Source organism: Neolamprologus multifasciatus, chromosome 14 (assembly GCF_963576455.1).
Source record: "Neolamprologus multifasciatus chromosome 14, fNeoMul1.2, whole genome shotgun sequence".
Taxonomy (NCBI): Eukaryota; Metazoa; Chordata; class Actinopteri; order Cichliformes; family Cichlidae; genus Neolamprologus; species Neolamprologus multifasciatus.
The window spans coordinates 33648108-33669398 of record NC_140452.1 but is presented as its reverse complement, the minus strand read 5'-3'; the positions used below and the strand labels follow the sequence as shown (position 1 = coordinate 33669398).

General features: G+C 40.9%; 1 protein-coding gene across 5 annotated transcripts in view; it reads left to right on the top strand.

Annotated features, from left to right (window-relative positions):
* Positions 1-21291, top strand: part of LOC146504474 (SPRY domain-containing SOCS box protein 4-like) — a 49127-nt gene that overhangs the window by 519 nt on the left and 27317 nt on the right. For 2 of the 5 annotated variants that reach the window (XM_085131088.1, XM_085131090.1), the window contains exon 2: positions 17781-17894. The exons of 2 other annotated variants lie outside the window; for them this stretch is intronic. The gene's annotated coding sequence lies outside the window, so the exon portion shown is untranslated. One more of the 5 variants, XM_085131091.1, reaches the window with a different exon arrangement.

Genomic DNA, 21291 nt, shown 5'->3' with positions numbered 1-21291 from the left:
CTCACGAACAGCCCGGAGACGGGAGCGTTCTCCCGAACTCCACCAAATGTTCGGGTCTTTTTTTCGTGCTCCTCTCCTTGATGACAGACGACACAAAGAATAACTAAACTTAAAGGTGTTTTCTGAGTATTTCGGCATAAGCTTTTTGAGAGCAGGTTGGTCATTGTTATGTTTAAGGCTAACTTGTTGAACAGCTAAGACTGGTGCTTCAGCTGGCGTATATAGGCTTGGTATACTCATATAAATGGCTTCGTAGGGAGTCAGTCGTGCCCGGATGCATTAAGATGACATTGCTGCAGCATTAAGTCAATCGACCTGTATTGTAGTTGACTAAAATGTGTCAACGCCAAACTATTTTTTTTCTTTGCCGTTTTAAAGGATCATGCATGAAACTAGTTTTCCTTGTGTTTATAAACTGCTTAAATGCACCTTTTAAGCACAGTTTTCACCACCTGAATGCCTGAGGTCTTGATGTTTTCACATGTGTGCTGCCCGATTGGTTTAATTTCGCTAGTTGGTGAACTTCTTTTTCTGAAACGGGCTGCTTTCCATGTGAGCAAACAAGGTAGGTAGCAGAGTGTGTTTCAACCAATTGCAGCTAGGCTGTTTTACTCCATTCAGTGGCCATTTAATCTTAAGCCTGCCTGCTATTCAAGGCTAAACGCCTTGCCTGTAACCACACCATCTGCTTTGCCCTCCAGGGTATTGTCAGGCTACTGTCCAGATCAAGTGTTATGGGAGATTTGTGTGGGTGGACCACAGCAGATGGTAAGATGGAGAGCATAGCTGGCTGATGTGGCAGCTAGGCAAACCATTGTGGTGGTTGGTTGGATCGTGTTTTTTAGTTGTCAACAGTGTAATAAACAAAAGCCAGAATCTTTCAACAAGCAAGCACTTTCCACAGCTCCATCAGAGGCAGCACTGGACATGGTGTGAATGTTAACTAGCTTCCCATACAGTACAACGGCAAGCTTATCTTCTCCTAATAGAGGGGCTAATGACCCCTGCACTCCACTTCCAGCCATCTGGATTTCGACCCTGTGGCTATCATGACGTCAGCTCACCTCCCTTTGACCATGCATAAATGTAAACATGGCGTTAGAAGTCAGCAGTTGAGTTCTGATTTATGTTTAGTTTATATTATGGGTCATCTTCAGTCATATAAAAGATAGTGGCCGCTTCATGGATTTTAAAAAGCAGGGAATTGGTGTTTCTTCAGCTTCTGGATTTTTATGGCTGATTGGAGCCCACTGACTGTGGGGTATGTGTGTGATAACAGACCGCCTCTGTGACATAGTTTAACCTGCGTAAGTAGACCTCACTTAATGATCAGTGATCTGGATTGATTTTTAGTGAGTGGGGTCTTTGGATGTGTATTCCCCCATATAGGAATCTCACCAGTTGGTGCTATGAGGTTCACGAATGCAACATAATTGCTCATCACATACTAGTTTTGTAAAATCTTTATGATAAACTGATCAGATTGTGATAAATGAATTCTCCACCTTCAGACTATACTAAATGTGTCTTTGTTCACCAAGGTACCAACTACTGCCATTTATTTATCCACATCTGATGCAAGCCATAGATGCCTTGTGACGTATGCAGAAGTGGTGCAGTAGACCAGCAGTCCCCAACCCTCGGACCGGTACCGGTCCGTGAGTCGTCTGGTACCGGGCCGCGAGAGTTGAGGCTCAGGTGTGAAATGTATAGTTTTCAGGGTTTTTATCGGTTTTCAGCGTTATTTTGTTATCGTTTACTCGGGTTTTCCTTGGTCTTTTCACCTGTGTTATGAATAAATTTTCTTTTTTTCGGTACCGGTACTAGTTTTATTTTGTTGTATTTATCCGCGACACCTTAAAGGCCGGTCCATGAAAATATTGTCGGGTATAAACCGGTCCGTGGCGCAAAAAAGGTTGGGGACCGCTGCCCTAGTGGACTCGCGGATGTGGCAAGTATAAATCCCCTTTTCTATTGGACCTACTTGGATCAACTCGGCATGGTTCGCTATGGTTTTCAGGTTTTTCCATTAGGTCTTAGTACCTGGTTCTTTTGTTAGTACTAAAATGTGATGTCTTAAGACTGCATGCCAGTGGTGTCACTTGATGAATTATGAGAGTGACTTATTCATGAAAACCACCATATATATTTTTTTTTTAAAAAAAACCTGGCAACAAGGGAAAATGCAACAAAAAACAACGCTGTGGTCGCTGAATCTGATGAAAAGCCCACACACCGAGCAGCAGGTATATTCTTGCCTAGACGTCCACCTTTTTTGTAGTGTTGCGGGACTCTCAGACGCGTTGCTATGATGACAGTCATGCACGTTAGGTAGTACTGAATTGTAGTGGAAAACTAGTCAATCTGAGTCGAGTTGTGGCGATCCAAGGTGAGTCGATCTGAGTAGGTACTAATGGAAAAGGGGCTTTAAATCCACTTGAGTCAGTCTGCACCAACAAGTGGAAATCTTCTGTGATGTGACTCTTTGCCAAAAGGGACTTGACTCAGCTGGTTGCCAGAATATACTGGTTAACTTTGAGTTTAACCAGTATATTTCTGGTTAACTCAGGGTTTCCATAGGTGAGAGTGTGCAGTGGAGGGATTATTAGTCTCCCACTCCAGCACACTCTCAAGATCGCTCAGTGTCTCATGATTCACTTATGGTAGCATACACAGGATAGCCGTCAGCTTTCTGTTCTCCCTGAGGCAGTCAGTCCCTTTGTGTAAACATCCTGTGGTGATGGCAGGCTTGCAGAGACTAGTGGTTGTCTTTGTGAGATGGACTCTATGGTCTGTGTCCAACTCATGTCTAATGTTAAAAGACCCTGTGTCCTCGATCACCATCAAGGACTCAGGCTTTTTTTTTTTTTGTCTTCTTTGTGTTATTTTCTTAAATTTTATTTTATATAATGATCATATAGTATTAGAACGTTTGTTTTAAATAATTACAATATTCAAGAAAGTAATCGCAATTTCTGCCGTAAGTGAGCAGTTGTGCTAGTCAGGCAATCATAGATGGCGTCATTATCACAAGCTTGTACAGAATGCTAAAATGTGCTTTGATGGTGGTTAGAATATCTGTATGGATGTCCCAAGTAAAATATAAATGTGGGACACGTGACAGAGCCTGGGATGACCGATGTGGATACTTTCCAATGAGTAATTCAAACATTGTCAGGAAAGAGCATTGTGCTGAAATAAAAAAGCAACAGAAGGGTGTGTAACCCAATTTTCAAGCAGCACTTGCAATGCTCATAATTTTTTAATAGGTGAAAAAAAATGGATTGAAACTGTTAGGAGACACTTTCCCTCCATAGACAAAAATTGAATACTGTCTCTCCAGTACCTGCTGGAGGGATTCCAGCAGAATTCCACTTTTATCTGTCCGGTTAATCCCTCCATCCCACGCTCACTTTAACAGAGACTTGCACTCGGTAGTAAAGATGTACACTCAGAGCCCAGGCTGTTTCAGCAGAGCAAGGCTGTAGTCAGTGTGTCTGATGCTGACTCAGTAGAATGTTAATGTTGTGAAATCCCATTAAGAGCAAGCTAGTGCTGAGCAGGGCCCAGCCTGGGCTTTACGGGACAGCAGGTCATTTTAAAAGGCCGGCAGTGTCCCTGTGTTTGCACTCTTGTAATAGAATCTAATTACTTGAGTGGCTCACAGTAAATTGAACGGCTCTTTTAAATTGCTCCCACTCATGTTTAGTTGCTCTTCAAGGCAGTTTAAATGATCTTTTTTCTTAACAAGTGTTATTGATGGAGGATAACAGTTTTCAGAGAGGCTTTAGTCCAAAGGGCAAATGCTGGATGGATTTGCCCTAAGGCTTTAGCCACTCTTGTTGGCTGGGGTTGGGGGTGGAGAAATAAATCCACCTATTGTTTTTGTTGCCCTGTCCTGATAAGGGTGATTGAACAGCAGGGACTGCATGCAAAGCAGCAACATTTCCCACCAGGTTCAGCTGTGACTACCACTGGCTTTCAGATGGGTCGTTTGTGGCCTTTGTCTGCTATTGAATAATAGGAAAGGCACACGGTCTCTATCATGACACTGATAATAGACTGTATTGATGCAAAGCCTCTTCTTTTTTTTCTTTTTCTTTTTTTTAAGCAAAAGGTTTCCTTTAATATGCTAAACAATTGAGAAAACCCTGCTCATTGCATTCTTACTTCAGGCACTGAATGTATGACTAGAACATCAGAATACTGCGTGCCACCTGGTGGTACCTGGTGCTATTTAGGGTTTGTATTTTTTTTACCCAGCCCTTCAGGCACACCAAGGATTTTCTCAGCAGAGTGTGTAGAGGGAGAGACAAAATACCAGGGCTGTTTATCTTTCACATCTAAGAAGGATGTGGTGTAAAGAGCTCCTCTTGGAGAAAGTTTCCACCCACGTTTCTGTACTTTGCACAGAAGCTGGGCACAGTGTGTATAGAAATACAAACTCCTATGAATGAAAATTACTCTTGTAGAGCTGCACCCAAATGTTCAGCTACTTAGGATATTTGTTTACTGGTTTTATTTTGGGGATGTCATGATCATCCTGTAGTCTCTAGTTTCCTGTCTTGAAACGGTCTATAAGCCAAGCTTTCATTAGTTTCAGCTAGTGCTGGGCGATATGGAAAAAATATTTATCACGATATGAATTATTTTATATCACGATATACCACCTGACCTGTGGTCATCGGGAAAGTACGCAGTCTGTAAACAGCGAGCGTAGAGGGTGCAGTCTTTGTTAATGAAATGGAAAGTTACGCTCATGTAGGGCTGCGTATCTCTGCTCATCCATAGGTCAGTCGTCAAGGCATAATGCACGACACTGCAAACAGCCTTCTCTACTTTGGCCCGGCATGCGTCATATAAGCGAGGCAACTCGACTTTACTGAAGTGCTTACATACCTCGGATCAAGGACTTTGACGAGGTCACGAAAGCTGTCCTTCTCAACTACATAAACAGGGGCCATGCCTTTACAAATGTAACGCGAGATGGCTCCTGTGGTTTGTTTATGGCGCTGGGATGTTTTCTCATAAGGGCCTTGTGTGAAAGACTGTTGTATCTTTGGCTGGCTATAGTTTTTCTTTTCCCAACTTGCTGCAAAGAAACAGCATGTGCATCAAAATAAACTATTTCCAACAGTGTAATCTGAGTTCTAAGCATCCCAGAAACTATACAGAAAAGCATAAAGTCAAACATAACTTTTAAAAACACCAGCATAGGCTTATAAGGCCCTGAAGGTAAAAAATAAAATTTTCCGCAAAAATGACGTCACTTCCGGTTTCGGACAGATAATGGCAGACATGCGATATTTCGTGCTGACCTATATTCCAACGTAGGAAGTATTATGAACAGCTGATCGGATCGGCAAAGCTTGTTTCTGGATTATGTTTTTGTTGCTGCAAGTGCTTTTTATGCAATTTTTGCAAAGCCATATGTGGAAGGAAACCATGACCTAGGACAAGCTAATGGCATAAGATGTAAGTACAACTCCTCCGGTTTCATATGCAGAAAAAAATTATTGCGCTAGCTTACGTGGTTCCAGTTCTACAGGGATTTAAAAATAGTTAGGCAAAACGGAGTGTGCCTGCTCCGACCGGTTTTAAAGGGTATGATATATTTTGTGTAATAATTTATAAAATTAGGTTGGAAACGATAGAAGACAAATGGCACGATAGACACTTTTCTATCGTCCACACGATATATATTGTCATATTGCCCGGCACTAGTTGCAGCTGATTACTTCCAAAAAAAGTATTTATTTTGCTATTAAGCAGTAAGATCTTAAGTTTGCCTGCATGTGTCTTGATCTGTGGATCACTTTCAATAGTTGACTGCAGCTCTTTTGTTGCTAACACTGCGACTACAGTCTCCTGAGGCATTCAAGCCCCATTTGACTCTCTTTGTCTTTGCAGGCAAAGGGGAACCAACTGTGGTGCAGGAAGGCTGTAAAATGCCCTGTGAGATGGGCTTTAGGGTCAGAAACGCCCCCAAACTTGGCAACTCATTCCATCCCTCCTGTTTTTAATTTGAATTGCATTTAAAGTGCTCCTGTCTGTGATCTCTTTTCATATGTGCACGATTTCCAAATAATCAAGATTCCATTATTGATATAGAGATGCAAAACTACCAGATTTATCTGATTGACCCCACTTACCTGTCTGTAGCAGTATATGCGGTCTGTGCTGTCTCTCTTTAACTGCTGCATGCAAAACAGTGTACCCAAACCTCTGGGTCAGCACGAGGCCAGAGTCCACATACACAGCCTCAGTGAATCATCTCACCTCGGATAACGTATTATGCAATGGTGTGTTTGTGTATGTTGGTACAAGAAGTGCAGACGTACACAGCAGCCTGCTGTCAGCTTAGTGAAACAGAATTGAAGGGATAACAGGAGGGTGGTGGATGCATTTTTTTTTTTCAATATGCTGAAGCAGAGGCATATGATTAACAGAGTGTGAGTAAACCAACTCTAGATGCAATGTTTCACTTTGTCGATAGTCTTGTGGCTTTTTAATTTGGAGCTGTGCACTGACTGTGGTAAATCTTGTGGCAATGGGATAATTGTGTAGCAAAACCTGTATAAATTGTTGTGGAGCAGTCACCAGCTGTGCTCATTTCATGATAGTGGCCTTTATGTCCAACTATCCATGTAAATACTTATTGTGTTAACAGTCAGTTTCTGACAGAAAAACATTCTACATGCCACTGAGTTCAGATGAACGTGGTTCAGACTTTCCCTCTCAATAAAGGAAGTCTTTTTAATCCTCATGGTTTCTAACCTTGTTTACTGCTTTACTCTAGTCAGTGATTTGGACAATGATATTTATTTATTTTTTTGCCACCTGCAGTTGTTGTTTGTGCGTCCCTGCCTCCTGTATGTATTTTCAGTAACTGAAGAGCATGCACTATTGGGTTGAGATCAGAGGGCTAACTTGGGCATTGAAGAATATTCCAGTTCTTTGCCTTGAGAAACTCTTGGGTTGCTTTTGCAGTATGTTTTTGGCTCATTATCCACCTGAAATGTGAAGCACTGTCCAATCAATTTTGCAGCATCTAAGTCTGAGCAGAGAATATAGTCTTGTACACTTCAGAATTGATTCTGCTGCTTCTATCAGTTGTCACGTCATCAAAAACACTAGTGGCCCGGTTTCACTGGCAGCCATACGTGTCCATGCTGTAAAATGTCTCCACCCTGTCTGACAGATGATGTGGTGTGCTTCAGATCAATAGCTGTTTCTCCCCTTCTCCATACTTTTCTCTTCCTATCATTCAGGTACGATTTTATTTTGACTATTGTTTGTCCAAAGTCTAATCTGGCAGTATTGTTCTTGAGTGAAACCTGCAGTTACGCCCTCGCTATTTCTGTTTATGAAGGTGTTTCTTGACTGTATTATTATTATTATTATTATTATTATTATTATTATTATTAACTTACAGAACTTTCTTTGAAAGCACTTTATATCTTCAAAAAGCTTTTTGAATATATCCATCCATCCGTCCATTTGCTTCCACTTATCCTTTTCAGGGTCACAGGGGACGCTGGAGCCTATCCCAGCTGTCATATATTATTTGAATATATTATGTTATATTATATTTTGAATATAAAAACAATGCAGAAAAAACTGATAAAACAAAAGGGAATAGTAATATGAACCAGTAAAAACTTTAGGAATAGAATTAAGACCTTAATAACGATATGCCTGCCCCCTCAAAAGTGCTCTTAACTTGGCTAGATGTTGTGACTTGTTTTTCTTTACCATGCAAATAATTGTCTTTATTAGGTGACTTCAAGATTGTATTGCGATATTTCCAGGAAGTTAAATTAAAAAATGAAACATTTTGTCTGATTGCAGCTTGCAGGGAGTGAAATTTATTAATGCAGACAATATGAAGGGAAGTTTCCATCCTTTTCCAGTTTTCTACCCAGAATGTTGTATTATCACTCAAGAATTTTAACCAGCTCCTTAAACCCCTCTAGGACCACTGTGTAATTGTATCAGTAATTTATACAATTGTGGCTCAGGGGGTTGGGAAGCGCATCTGTAACCAGAATCACCGGTTCGATCCCCGGGCTCTCTGTCCTGGTCGTTGTGTCCTTGGGCAAGACACTTAACCCTCCCGCCTACTAGTGTTGGCCAAAGGGGCAGATGGCGCGATATGGCAGCCTCGCTTCTGTCAGTCTGCCCCAGGGCAGCTGTGGCTACAGCAGTGTGTGAATGTGAGAGTGAATGAATAGTGGCATTGTAAAGCGCTTTGGGTGCCTTGAAAAGCGCTATATAAATCTAATCTTATTATTATTATTATTATTATTATTATTATTATTATTATTATTATTATTATTATTATTATTATTATTATTACATCCACCACATGCTTGTCCTGTCATATAAGGTGGAGATACCCAGTCTTCCGGCAATGCTTGGTTGATTCATTTGCTTACTTTTTGGTCTCAGGTTGCTAGTATATCATCTTTGCTTGGCTTCATAGCTTGGTTTTACTCATTAGTGTGTTTCTATTTTTTTTTTTTACGGGGAATAATTTTCTTACCTGTTTTGCAAAGGGTTGTGCTTTGAAAGACATCCAATCACTTGTAACCAGTCCACTTTCATAATACTGAATTTAGCTCTCTTTATAGTCATTGAGTGATAGGCAGCTCTCGCTCTCAGACATGTTTGGGCTGCTAGAGAATGTAAACAACTGATGTCACTTTAGCATTGATATCCGGTCTTTAAGTCTGATGTCATTAGCCGTGCCTGGGCCCAAACTCTGCTGCAGGTCCCTAAGTCCAATGATCACTGTGGCATCGCTGAGAGTTAAAAACTGTCTAAATTCTTTTGTCTGTAATAAAATGATCAGTGTTGCTGCTCTACCAGGTGTAACAATTAAGTTTAACATCCAGGCATCCACGAAAACCGAATTTATGAAATTTAACGGAGTTAAAAGTTAGCAGGACGTTAGCTTGCTAGCTTGCATCTAAATATAATATACCATGTTCTGATGAGGGATTTATAAAACAAATTAAGACGTACAGCTCTGCTATCACTTCCAATATAAATAAAGACAGGAAAGTAAACAGCAGGGACTTTTGTAGGGTTACTGAAATTTGGCTAGCTGGTATATAATGATGTGCTACATGATTGCTAGCGACACAGCTATGTTAGCATAATATAAACAGTGAAGTGGGGAGGATAAACGCTAACCTTTTTCCACTCAATTAAAGTTAACGTGAGGGTTCCCGAAGGTTCGGGACAAATGCAATCGCATGGCAGGATGCTGTAAACAGACTGAACTTCAGTCGGGAGAACAACTGAGATAATCCATCCACAACATGAGGTTAGTTATCAATATACTGCTGCACGGGCTGAGCTATAGTTACATCGTAAGGTTTTAAAAACTGAGCTTTAAAATGATTAGCGGTAATAAAAACCGAGAGAGGCCGACAGTGATCACTGACTGTTTTTAGGGGCTTGTTGAGATTAAACAACATACAAAGCATTAAAACATGTAAAAAAACACAAAAGCCTTATTAAATGCAGAGTAGTTTGGGCCCGGAAGCAGGATTCATCACGTCATCTCTCAGACCGGATAGCAAGATGATACTTACGGCTTTAAAATTTGTAATGGTAGTGGCTGTGTTGGTCAAAGCATTCATTCTTAAGAATGTACCACATTGCTGATTTGGCTACTCCTAAAGTTTTTGCTACATTTCTCTGATAGGTTTATTTTAGTTTTTCACTCTAATAATGGACTCATTAACTTGCATCCAAAAGTCTTTGGACATCATTAAAGACTTTTAGTGAAAAACTTTTTTCATTGAAGCTTTTTGTTATGGAATAATGAGAGAACGAGCCATGAAACTGCCTGTCTGTCAGTTGATGCATTAGTTTTGAGCCTCTGAAAATGGGGCACTATGTATATAAATAGACTTTAAATGGGTGCTGAAATGCCTTGTTTTAATTCAAACCTTAAAACCTTCTCTAACCACATGCTTTGGGATGTTCCCAAGGTGACATCACCATTTAGTTTGAGGTCCTCTTTGGAGAATTCAGCTTTAGCTTTTTGACGGTCTCTGTTTCGGATGTTTGGAGTCAGAAGTGAGTGGTTTGTTTTTTGGTTTTTTGTTGTTGTTGTTTGTTTTTTTTAAAACATGGTTTACTAGGAGTTTTCCTACATGTAAAAGGGAAAATCACTTTTAATTTATTTAAGCTTAAAATGCACTTTTGTTAATCAAATGTCTTTAAAAAACAAAACAGGGTAATAATATCCATCTGTCATAAGAAGGCAACATGGACTTATTGCTTTAAAGATATGCCATCAGCAGTGCTTACAGAGTTTGAGCTCCCAAAGGTCTATTTTTTTATCCAGGAATTTTAACTCTCACACCAAAAGGTGGTTTCTCATCTTATTTTGTTGATGGGTCTTGCACATACACATGCCTCCACCTGTATTTGGAACCGTCCCAAGAGCCTAACCATTGTTTAGCTGTAGTTCACTGACATGAATAATTAAGCTGTGCTCCTACATCTATGCCCTAGGGACCCTGTTGTTCTACTGATGTTCAACATCTTTGTAGCCTGCTGTATTGTTCTGCAAGATGTCAGCATCCTTTGTTCACAGCGGTTGGTCCATCTAAAGAACCCTATTAATCTTTCCACTTTCTCTACATTTTTTTTTCTTGAGTAGTTTACGGTTTAGTAGGTCAGGTGTCCTTTTTAAATGAAGAAAGGAGTATATTTTAAAGGTGGCAAATGCCAATCTTTGTTTGAAAATTTAGCCTGCAGATTTATTGCACTATTGTTTATCTACATGTTCAGAGAAGGTAATTGTAAAGCTTTGTTTTGTAGCGAGTTCTCTTGAGTTTGGGACAGATGAATGTCTTTGAGGCTGAGTGTTTCTGGGACACTGGGAGAGGAAATTGCTTAGATGAAAGTGACACAAACAGGAGAAGACAGTTTTCACACCCGTGTCTTTTTTTCCTTCTTCCCCTTTCTTCCAAATATTGTTTTGCATTTTTAATTGGACGTCAGTCAAGTCCTTGAGCAAAAAACCCATTAATTATCCAAGTAAATTCAGTCCGTGTTTGACTGTAGCTAATGATTTATTTTCTTTAGGGTAGATGAGGCCACAAGCTCTCAACTATAGCAGATTGAGCTTATTTAACTGCTCAAAGTGACATGGCACTTTTGATCTGCTAACATGCCTTCCAGTTAAGCTCAATGTCGTCACGACCATCCCATGGCCTACATGCAGAGCTTGTCAAGTCATTTTTAAGCACAGCTCGTTATGCTATTAAAATGTCTTTTTTTTTGTTTTGTTTTTTTTCCCCCCCTTTTGTAGCAGGAGGAATCTGAACATGACTCACAAGATGACTTATCGTTAAATTCTAAAATGAATGAATAAAAGTGGTCTTGAGCAATTGTTCGCCAAGCTTTCTGAAGGAGTCTCAGAGTTTTTCTTTGGATATTGGCTGCTTTTTCACTCACTTTCAGTCCTGTCAATGTACCTGATCATTTTCAGAAGTATGTTTCTTTTGTTTGGTAAGCTACCCACCAAATCTATGAATCGAGCAGTAAACCTTGTTGATTTGAATCAACAAGATGATTCTGAAAGATTTATTGGCCAAAACCTTAACATATCTCAGCATGGTGTGCAGTGGTTTCTTAAAGTTTGAGGAGACTGGACAAGTGGGGGACCAAAGTAGTAGAACTATGATTGTGTCTAATAATAATAATAATAAAAGAATAATGTTAGTTTGAGAGCAAGGCAGGAGGTGTTATCCAGCCTGCCCGATTGTAAGTAAAACTTTCTGTCTGTCATAAATTCTTAGATTGATGTTTTGAAACTTTACCAGCAATTAGAAACTGTGGCAGCTGAACTTACCAACTCTATTTGATCAGCAATTTAAAATAAACAAAAAGATTTGTGCCAAATTACCAGATACACAGGAAATAAACGCGGGTGGTAGCTGAATACAGGTGTATGAACCAGCATTGTTCTAATTTTTTATTTTATTTTTTAATTAAAAAAAATGTGTCCAGTGTTTTCCTGGATATCAGTTTTCAGTTTGAATTTCTAGTTTCAAGAAATTGCCTCACGTATTTCCCAATTTCCTAGTAAATTATAAAGAACTGAAGAGTGAGTCTTGACGTTTGCCCAACGCTGTACATGATGGGGAAACTTCCCCAGAGCAGTTCTAGTTGAATGCTACAGAAAGATATAATGCACCCCTGCGCGGTACTTTACAAGTAAATTATTTACCGTGAGGAGACTCGCCACTAAATTAGCAACATCAATCACTCAGGAAAAAAAAACAACCCTCCTAATAAAAGCACTGGCGATGGATGTGGCATAGAGCGGGTATGTTTGTTGCCCAGCCATAATATAGCACACCTAAGAAGATGAGAATTGTGACAAAGGATTCAGCCTCTGGCCAAAAGATAATCACTTGCACTGGGATTAAAAACATTTATAATGACATTGCTTCTTTTCTTTCTTTTTTTTTTAAAGTGGCGTTTAATTTACTCAGCTCAAGTCATTTTGGTTTATCAAATGAACAAAACCTGCAGGAAATTTAGAATTGAATTTAAGTGTGATTAAACAGACGCATGACCTTTTAAAATATAGTTGGTTCCAGTTCAGTAAATTTATAGACTGATGTCACAACCTTTATGAAGTTTCTCGTGTTTATTGGTTACAACGTGATAATAAAAAAAAATCCCTGGAACTGCAATCAGGTCAATAGTGGAAAGGAACTCGTGCTGCCAGTCATGTTGGTTGTTGTAATTTTCATATTCAAACGTTCTTGCTTCATCACTGGGTTTATTTGTTTCTCATCTGTCTGGTACATATGAGGAGGTGGTGGTTCAGCACCTCAAAGCAGCTAACAGGGTTGTTCATCTTCATACCAGACATTAACTTGTACAATAAAGATAAAGCTTATCTTTACTGGCCACTATTTTTGGTCTTGGCCCATGAGCTGCTCAGACAGTAAAAGTGATTGGTTATGAAAGTGTTTTTGAATTGAAACACGGAGCTGGAAACCATCGTGGGCTGTAGTGTCCCAAGGGCCTTCTACTGAAAAATGGTTCGCTGCCTCTTCCCTCTAACCATCGTTAAAAATGTCAAATCATTAAAAGCTGCACTTCTTCATAATCACCACTCTCCTCACTGATGGGAGATGTCTCCTGGCCTCATCTTTCCTGTTTTGGAGTATGCTTAATTGCTTTCCCTAGTGTTTGTAAACTACATTTGAATTGTTCCTCAGTTGCCTCAAACCGATTGTCCTGTTAATTATTAGTAGATGATAAAAGACTGAAGCAGAGTTGCACTGGCAAGGCGACAGGTGCTCAACACTCATGCACCTAGTTAAAGATGCCAGTGCAGTCAGTGGTTAATGGTCTTGTACGAGGTCAGTGTGTTCTTTAGGAAGTGAACATTTAAAAGAACAGAACTAGAACACAAAAGTGGTTACACCCATTTAACCCTTTATAGCCGGTCGGAGCAGGCACGCTCCGTTTTGCGTAACTTTTTAAATCCCTGTAGAACCAGAACCGCGTAAGCTAGCGCAATAATGTTTTTGCATATGAAACCGGAGGAGTTGTACTTACATCTCATGCCATTAGCTTGTCCTAGGTCATGGTTTCCTTCCACATAAAGCTTTGCAAATATTGCATAAAAAGCGCTTGCAGGAACAAAAACAAAATATTCCAGAAACGCGCTTTGCCAATCCGATCAGCTGTTCGTAACACTTCCCCCATTGAAACAGACATCGGCGCGAACGATCGCATGTCCGCCATTACCTGCCCGAAACTGGAAGTGACGTCATTTTTGCGGAAAATGTAGATTTTTGCTTGTAGGCCTTAAAAGCCTATACTGGTGTTTTTATAAGTCATGTTTGACTTTATGCTTTTCTGAATAGTTTCTGGGATGCTTAGAACTCAAACTGCACTGCTTAAAATGGTTTATTTTGATGCACATGCTGTTTCTTTGCAAATTTGCATCATAGGATTGTTTTTCGTTTTTCCTGCAGTATATAAAAATTGGTGTATCTCAAAAATAAAACTATGAAGACACTCAAAATAAATTTCCTGTTGTTGTAAACTATTTTTGCTCACAAAAATGGCACTACAGCATGTAAAAATATAAAGTAACCTCTGGCGGCCTTGGTTCTATGGTAGGTCTTAAAGGGTTAAAAATAGCCACAGTTTAGGCCAACGTGGTCCAAATCTGTTGAGTTATTTAAATAAAATCGTAGGTATAGATGTTCTCGCAGGAGTTATTAGACAGTAAGGACACATTAGCTGTAAGTTACCTGGCTAGTTGACAGCTAACAATTGCATGCCCATGATCTAGCAGAGAAAAAATATACAAATAAATGTAAAAGCAGTTCCGTAATAATGGTTTTGAATGTGGCTAACTGTAGGTGTATTAAACGATGTAAAAACCCAAAACAAAAACGCGTAATGCAGTTTTCAGGTTAATGGGTGCAGTTTCAGGGTCAGTCCATGACAAGAAGTTGGCATTTAAATGTAGGCAATTACAAGCATGAATGTAGGAACGGTAATAGGTCTAGACCCAAGCCTGTATCAGCCAGCATATTTTAAGCCAGCCACAGTGTCCATGCTCACTAACTTTTTTTGACTGCACCTCTGCCTGTCCAACTTTATCACCATGAACCCCATGGTGGCTACTGCATCACAGAGGCATTCCTGTTAGCAGTGAGAGTGCAACTTCAGGGAAGCTCCCCAAGTGCTATTTAATATGTTGCAGCGTGGTTCAAATTATTTTGCTGCCAAACACTTCTAATCCTAAACTTGACCTCCAAACTGAAACCGTTATTGACCACAGAATGATTCATCTTCTGTGAGGCATCCAAAACCCTGAGACCTGGAAAAAAACAATATCCAAGAGTCCATATGCCATCACTGAACATTGGACAGGATGTTGAAGCCGTGGTCCCTTCTCACCTCTATGTAGCTCTCCCATCGCTCTGTGACGTCGGTGTGAATATAATTGTGTGTGTGTGTGTGTGTGTGCATGCAACTGCTCATCACGGAGCATATTGGCACCTTGACTCCAGATTGAAAAGTGTTTTTGATGGCGTTTTCAAGAAAAGTCTTTTGTGCCTCATTTCCAGTAACACAGATTTGAAAATATAAATGTGCACATCTTAAACCTTCAGATAGGGCGGGCTGCTCCTTCACTGGTTATGCTATGGCGATGAATGCTTGTGTGTCACTGATATCACCTTGACTTGAGTTTCCACACCAGCTCGCTGCCTGTCACTGGAGCTGTGTGGAGGCAGAGTGGGAGGAAACAGGTGGCGACGAGTGAGGGGCATTGGAAAGCGGCTACTGTGTAAGCTCTGTGAGCCGTCCTGCTGTTTGGTCAGACTACACACTGTCGGGGCCCGGATCAGTTAGATGTGATTGCTTTTCTTGAGGGCTGACAGTTTGGAAGAGGTGCACTCTGTTGCCACCGTGCTAAATCCATCATTTTTTTTCCCTCTCCTATAAGTGCAGTTTAGCTGAAAAAGATGCAACGCTATAGTTGCCATGGTAATATCATCCTCAGTGCTGACAGTATTTTAGTTAATGTCTGAGAAATTATCATTCTTAAGTGTTTGCATCAATTCGTCTACAGTAAAGCAGTCACAAAGAATACATACAAAGGAAGATGTGTACTTGGGCAGGTTTCCTAATGAGCTCAGTAGCTTAGCAGACTTCATAGGAGGGGGTATCGCTCTTTTTCACATGTAATGCTTAAGATGGCATCTGTAATTCATGCATGTGTATAATCAGTGAAAGGCTTGAATCTGGACTCAGATGACAGTAAGTGACAACATTTGCACAAGCTAAGACCTCCTATAAGGAACTGCACATTTCTCATACAGTTGCTGTGTTCTAGCCGTGCTCATACGGGTTGAGGAGCCAGCATATTGAGTACTTGACAAGTGGGATAAGATGAGATAAACCTTTGTTAGTCCCACACATGGGAAGTTTGTTTGTCACAGTAGAAAGTGAACAGTGCAAAGCTGCAGTGTGCATGACCATGGGGAGGAATGTTGTGCTGAAGCCACAGCAGTGCACCTCCCTGCCAGTCAGACAGCCTCCGAGCTGCACTGATTCAGTAATACAGCTCACATTCATGACATTTAGGAGTCTGTAAAAGTTAAAATTTATCTTGAAGAAATATTTAGGAAGTTTTCATTGGACATGGCCAAGGTTGTGCTTTGTCGCAGTTTTCTGTCGATACATTTTTACTGGGCAGAGAGTGTCAGGTTTCTGCTGGCTTAGTTGACCTCAAGCTTTAAATGGGGTGATTGGCAGGAGAGTGTGAAGTGCCTGGGATGAGAATTGGTACCACAGAAACATCGTTGTCAGCAGGAAAAGGGTGCACTGACTGCTCTGATCTGCCTCGAGTGAAGGAGTTCAAGCACCTCTGGGTCTTGTTTATGAGTGGTGGAGAGTAGATGGATTGGCAGAGCACAGTGGATGTGTACTGGTCTATTGAGGCGAAGAGGGAGCCGAGTGTGTAAGTTCCTCCATTCACCCATGGCAACGAGGTGCGAGTAGTGACTGAAAAAGATCAAGGATACAAGCAGAAATGAGCTTCTTCCAAAGGTTGTCTCGGCTCACCCTTGACGATGGGGTGAGGATGTCAGTCATCTGAGAGGTGCTCATTGTAGAGCTGCTGCTCCTCTGTATTTTAAAGGATTTTCTGAGTAGGATGCGTCGAAGATGTTTTGAGCAATGAGGCAGGTGCAGGACGTGCTGGAGAATTTACAACTTCTATCCCCACTACCAAGATCTAATGTGTAAGACTGAAAAACTGAAAATGGTCTGATTTCAGTCTGTAGAATGAGAAGTCATCCCACTTTTGTTTTGTCGAATGTCATCAACAAAATATTTTTGTGCCTTTTTGTGGACAAACCATAAGCCATTTTATACACTGATTAAGTTGTGTACCTTCCCTGTTACTGTTGCTGTTTCTTCCCGGTGCCTAACAAAGGCACGGGCTCTATTATCTTCCTCATTAAACATTTGCCATTTCGAACATCTCAGATTCTGCTTTGTTTACATCAGCGTCTAGCTTGCAGTCCTCCTCTTCAATGTCTTTGCTGGCGCATTGCTGCGTCTCTTGGCACATTCTGGCCCCTGTTGATCACTCAAATAGTGTGAAACCATTGGCAAGAATGCATATTACGTCACCCGTGTACACAGGCCCGCACATGGCATGCAAAACGCCAGAGACCCACTCATAAAGAAATGGCTCCATTGCACTGCCAGAGAACTGGTGTATCCACAGGATACTTTTAAAACACCATCCCCTTTTCTTTTTTTATGTTTGAAGACGGACAGTCTTAAAATTTGATGAACATTAAGATTGCACAGGCTCATAAATATTCATCAGACCAGAACCCCCCTCCCCCTTTCCTCTTCCTTTCTTATCTCTTTGTCACCGTCCTCTTATTTCCGATCCCTTCATCTTGGCCTGAATTTGAGCTGGACCCAAACAAACGGCTTTTCTCTTGAGATCATCCAGCAGCACTTTAGTGATCCTTGAATGTATAATGCAAAACGCTGCCTGCCTGTTGCCTCTAATTGTCCTTTTGAGTGTTTAATGTTTGAGCTCATTAACATGATCTGCCATCTATTGTTTATCATATTAATAGCACCCTTTCCTCGGTTACAGTAAAGGGACTGTTAATTAGTGACCACAAAGACAACATTTAGTTCTGTACATCACACTAGTCCAACCTTAACCTGTTTTATCTCATCAGGAAATAACAAAGACTTCACTGTGTGACCCTCACTCCCACCACCCCACACCGTTCCCTTTTGACCTGGCAGAGATGCATTTTTGTCAAGGAGTTTGCACTCAGATGGATTAAGAGGTTAGTTTCCAATCTCACATTCAACCCTAATCTTCCTTCATTAAAGGCTGCGTTTTGTTTATTCAAAGCAAGTCAAAGCCGTGCATTGTGTTTATTATTGGCAGCTAGGGGGGAAAAAAGTCTTTCCTGTCAGCAAAGACTGAATACACGGTGACTCCATCGGCACAGGGAGCCTATGTCATTATCAAACAAAGGCATATCACTTGCTAGAAAGTGGCTGATTGTTGGTGATGTGAAGACAGACATATTTCAGTGATCTTCGTCCCAAACCAGAGCCCAGTGGTGGAAACCTAATCAGCCTGGTTTGGACTTACCTGTAGGAACTGGAAAACTGAGCTGCGGTGGCTGCTGATAAATTTTTCAACAGCTCCTAACCCAAAAGCAGCTGATATGCACTACCGTCTCAGAATTTTGGTTAGGGTTACATTCTGTGGAAGGCTACGTCACCGGCTCAATTGTTGAGCACACTTGAGCGTGATGGAGGCGCACCGTATGAAGTTACAGAGGATTAGATTACTTGAAAGGTGTATCACAGATCTGGCCTATCTTTACAATATTCATATTAATTCTCTGTGAAGTACATCACACTTGCAAGGAAGTTACTGTCTAGATCAAGGAATAGTTAAGGTGGCTGGGAGATTTAGACTTGGACACTGAAACCAAAAGTTTGCGTTAACATATATTGCAGATTCCATTGGCCCACTTACAGAGTCAAAATTCAGATTGTAGATTATAGATTGTAGCAGTGTGTGTGTATACAGACACAAACAAAGACCTAGTTTGTCAAAGAGGGTTAGCTTTGGCTCCTGCTTCCAACACGTGGTTGCCATCAGATTCTTTTCCTGAGTAAACAGAGACTGGGAGACAGCAAACTGATAGTTGTCTTCGGCTGGTGGGTGCAGCTCTGTGTGACGGGCAGGAAAACATTTGGACAAATGGGCCTATTATTGACCACTCCACTATCTTGGCCAACAGGAATCTTTGATCTGTATCTTATAAAGTCCTCCATCTCTTCCTTTGAGGAAGAAAGTAAATAGATTTGGGGGAAAAAAAATTTGTAATGCTGATTTGGATCCGCAAACACCAGTGTACTTTTTGTTTTGTTTGTTTTGTTTTGCTTATCCACTTCCCCTTTACTCATTTATTTCCACTTATTCATTAACCTCACTCTTATTTCAGTTTCACTGCAGTTTCCCCCAATCCGTGTCTGCCCCTGTCAGTTCATTACGTTTGTAATTGATTGATGTATTCACTCCTTCCATAATAATTTGCACCCTTAAATCAAAATGGGATGTTGACAGAGTTGTGGCCCACCCTCGTCGGTGTCTACATGAACCATCAACCTCTTGCTGCACTCTTATGCATATACAAGGACGTGCTATAACAAGGTAGTTCCACGGCAAGCACTGGCAGCCTTAAGTGTGGATGTTGTTGAATATGTTATGAATGTGGTGAGTGTGCAATTTTTTTTTCTTTTCTTCTTTTTTTTGTGGTATTGTGTTAATGTATGCAGAATTCAGCAGCAGACTAAAAGCAGGCAGTGAGGAATGCCTGTCGGGAAGGGGGGGATAAGTGAGAGGAGGGCTTTCTTGTCTCTCAGGGGAGAAAGATGAGAGGAAGAGAGGCATGGTGAAGAGGTAGAGAGCGGGGGATGGTGTCAGAACCTAGCAGAGGAGAGAAGATGAGGAGGAAAGAGCCAGCTTAATGTAAATAGACATGGTAAATATCTAAACACCGCATTGAAGTGTAGGTTTGACATATAGGCTTGAACTCTTATAAAACCACATCATAAAAGGCTGGGAAAAACTCTGTTTGTGCTGACTTTAAGGGCAGGTGTTATACTGATTTCCAGTCGCATATTTAAATTTTTGAACTCTGCAAGTGAATGGTCATTATTTATCTACTGGGAACCGTCACTTCATCTACTGTCTGAATTGTTTCTACTACCTTTAAGCCAACTTTCTTCTGATTGGCTTCAGCTCCAAAAACAGAAGGTTTGAATAGCAGGTGGGTGGCGCTTCTGCACTCACAGTTACGGGTATCTGCTCTTATAGATACAAAGGAGAAGTTTGGTAAAAACATTTAAAACACTTTCAACCTCACCTGACAGTCAGCACATGCCTCCAGTACTTTCTATTTGATGATTTCTTCAGCACTTGTCGCAACATGACCCTGAAATCTGTATTTTTATGTAGTCACGGGACGTTTTGACTGTTCTCATCATGATGAAAAGCAAATGTCTGAGATGCGTAAGCCCCAGGTTCTAAAGTAAATGTTAGTATTGGCATTCGGTATTGTGCAGTAGTGTTAGTCGGATGTTAGTGTGAATGTACTATGTATTGAACTGAGGCGAGGTTTACTTTCAGCTTGGATCAAGTGACAATACACGGTTAAGTTGTAAAATATAGTGAATTTAAAAATAAAAAATAAAAAAGACTCCACATGGAGACGACAATCGTTGAAATGTGAGTTTGAGATTTCAGCAGTCACTTTCTCTGAGCTTTCACACAGTCTGCTTGATGTTATTAGTTGCTGTTGTTGTTGTCAGTTGAATCGAACTCACTGCTGGATTCCTGGAAGTCACTCCTAGGCGCTTGATCTAGTAGACGCTGCGGTGTGTATGTTGTATCTTGAAATATTATCTAGTGTGTACAAGTTTTTATAGTCTAACATTCACAACTTTATTGTCTAGACACGAGTGCAATATTTCAATAAAATGTCTAAACAAAAGCTCTGCAGCGATTCTGTCCTGATTCAGCTGCACAGCAGTCAGCAAGCTGAATCCAGTGGAAATGAACTGGTAATCAGCAAATGAAGGATCACGGTGTGTATGTGCACGCCCACATTTCTTTCCGCCATCCTTTCTTCTACTTGGAGCACAGTAAGTGCATCTGTGGTAGAGTGGGTGTTTTTGTTTTTGGTTGTGTGTGTGGTTTTTCTTTTAAACTGCTCAGGAAAGACGTTGAGCGTGCTCCACACTAAGCCCCACACTTCCCCCTCCCTCTCTCTGTCTTCCCTCCTCCCTCAAGCAGCTGTTTTCCTGTCTTGGCCTGGGAACTGGAGCCAAGCTGTTTTTTTTTTTTTTTTTTTTTCCCTATCCTTGCCTCACAAGCAGGAACTCGCCGACTTACCGAAATACACACACATACTCTTCTTGTCTGTCTCTGCCCTGTCCCACACTCATCTGGCTGTTGACTGTGTGCTGACCTCATTTTGGACTAGAGACTGAGGAGCAGCTATTCCCACTCTTCTGCTTGGCTGCTGTGATTGCATGTTCACATTGCAGTGTGAGAGCCGCCTGACTGTTGGTAGAAATGCTTTCATGGTAAGACGTCTCTTCCTGTAATCACAGGCTACTTCTGTCTTTTGACCTCTTATTTGTGCCTCTTTCAGTCTC